The 2497-nt window shown below is 34.0% G+C and overlaps 1 protein-coding gene across 2 annotated transcripts in view; it reads left to right on the forward strand.

The window, feature by feature from the left end:
* Window positions 1-1388: 1388 nt before the first annotated feature.
* Window positions 1389-2497, forward strand: part of SPIN4 (spindlin family member 4) — a 50069-nt gene continuing 48960 nt past the window's right edge. For both annotated transcript variants that reach the window (XR_005198628.1, XM_037735545.1), the window contains exon 1: window positions 1389-1417. The gene's annotated coding sequence lies outside the window, so the exon portion shown is untranslated. The remainder of the gene's footprint in view (window positions 1418-2497) is intronic.

Raw genomic sequence — 2497 nt, forward strand, 5'->3', positions numbered from 1 at the left:
AACCAAAGTTTAACTGATAGCTAATAAACCATTTAAGCCTTATATTCAAATTTTTCTAAATAGCATATATATTGAGAATACTGGGAAAGATAAACTAAAAAGTGAATTATTTCCAAATGGGGATGAAGGGTGAGGGGAGAGGTTATATTTACTAAATGTCAGGATAAAACTTTGAGGTCTTCTTCTTTTCTTCCTAGTTCTGGTATCTTCTCTGTAGAAGCAATAGAAACTCTCCTCTAAAGTAATTCATGCAAAATTCCTCAGCAACTGCAGACTGTTAAGGAAAGCAGACAATGGGTTGCTTCCTGAGACAAAACAGCAGGGATGAGCCACCATGATAAATAGGAAGATCTTTTAGACTAGTATCCCAAAGGGTGACAGTAAACTGGCAGAAAGTAATCTCAGCCCCAGACAAATATCAACTATTTTAGTTACTAGAGAACATTTTTTAAAAGTTTATGTGTAAGACTAAATTTTTATATTTGTTACTAGATTAGCAAGAAATGGCAAGGAAGTATATTTATTCAAAAGGTATTGTATCATTTTAAAATATAAGTTTTGATATTAAGTTCAGAAGTTATTGGAGTCTTTTCTTTGGAGGCTTTTTGAAGGGGAATATAAGTGGTCTTAATATTATCAGATATACTTCTTGAATTAATATGTAGAGTGGACCTTGGAGCCAAAGAAGCACAACCAGTGGAAATGTGAAAAAAAATTTTGTTGACTTAGGAATGTTTGTTATTGGAGTTATTGCCTCACTTGCTTTTTTTTTTGTTTTCTTCTCCCTCTGGGTGTAGGAAAGTACAGATAGGGGTTAATATCAATAGCTTCTTCCTGACACAAAACAACAAGAAATTGGAATATGAAAGGAATTGATTTGAGTTAGGAGAGGGAGTTGTGAGAATGAAAATTCCAAAGTTAATAGGGTCTGATTATGAACACATGTCCTTTGTTTCAATGCACCAAATATTTATAGAACTTGCAGTATCCCTTAAGTGAAAGAGCAGGGTGAACGATTAGGTAGCTGACATCATGCATTACAAAGATTCAGAGTGGGAATTGCAATTTTGAGTAAACTGTGTATATATCAAACAAGATCAGGCCAAAAGAAAATAATTGTTTTAATCTGATAGGGCAATCTGAGGACTTGATATAGCCAATTTAAAGTTTCTTCTAGTCTCTATCATAAAATTATGAGAAAAATAGTAGAACATAATGAATGCTATATTGTTTTGAAAATTAGGTAGTATTATCATGGGTTTGCTTTGGAGTTTTACTCCCTTATCACTCTCGTTTCTTTTTTTTTTTTCCTAGTATTTATCCAACCCCCACAATTTTTCATTTTATCAGGTTTGGGTGATTTTAATTTCTCTGTTATCTTTTTCTTCCACATCACAGCTGCTGGCCTTGAGACCAGGTTTGTTGTTTTCCTTCTCTTTCTCAGACAAGTGCTTTATTTTTTCCTTTTAAATTGAGAAATTTAATTTTTTTTTCAAGGGCAAGATAGAATAAGAAGAATCAAAAATAAATAATAAAGTAGAAAAATATTTACAACACATATGACAGGCAAAGGGTAAGCCAGTAATCATGTTTAATGACTTGTTTAATATACAGAGAGAACTGTATTGATACAGGTACATATGCTCAAAAACCATTCTTGTTAAATACATGCATATTCACACATAATATTATGCAAGAGGTGTTTGAACCAGAGCAACTTCATCCTAAATAGGGGCTGGGTAAAATGAAGCTGAGACCTACTGGACTGCATTTCCAGGGGGTTAAGCATTCTAAGTCACAAGATGGGATAGGAAGTTAGCACAAGGTACAGGTCACAAATACCTTGCTGATAAAACAGGTTGTGGTAAAGAAGCCAGCCGAAACCCTCTAAAACCAAGATGACAATAAAAGTGACCTCTGGTCGTCCTCACTGCTCATTATACACTAATTATAATACATTAGCATGCTAAAAGACACTGTCACCAGCACTCCCATGACAGTTTACAGATGTTATGGCAATGCCAGGAAGTTACCCTATATGGTATAAAAGGGGGAGGAAGCCTCAGTTCTGAGAATTGCCCACCCCTTTCCCAGAAAATTTATAAATAATCCACCCTTTATTTAGCATATAAGAAACAACCATAAAAATAACCAATCGGCAGCCCAAGGTGCTGTTTTGCCTGTGGAGTAACCATTCTTTATTCTTTCACTTTTTTAATAAACTTGCTTTCACTTTATGAATTTGCCTTGAATTCTTTCTTGTACAAGATCCAAGAACCCTGTCTTGGCATCTGGATTGGGATCCTTTTCCGGTAACAATTGCAATGTTCAAACATTCGAATCACACATTTACAAAAATTTGATAATGTTCACTTTGATCAACAAAGCCTTTTACACTGTCAATGGCATTTGTAAATTGGTATAAATTCTTTGGAATTAAATTTGACAAGTTTATATGTATCAGATTTAAAAATGCACAAATCTTTTGATCCACTGT

The sequence above is a fragment of the Cebus imitator genome, unplaced genomic scaffold (genome assembly GCF_001604975.1).
Source record: "Cebus imitator isolate Cc_AM_T3 unplaced genomic scaffold, Cebus_imitator-1.0 Scaffold832, whole genome shotgun sequence".
Taxonomy (NCBI): domain Eukaryota; kingdom Metazoa; phylum Chordata; class Mammalia; order Primates; family Cebidae; genus Cebus; species Cebus imitator.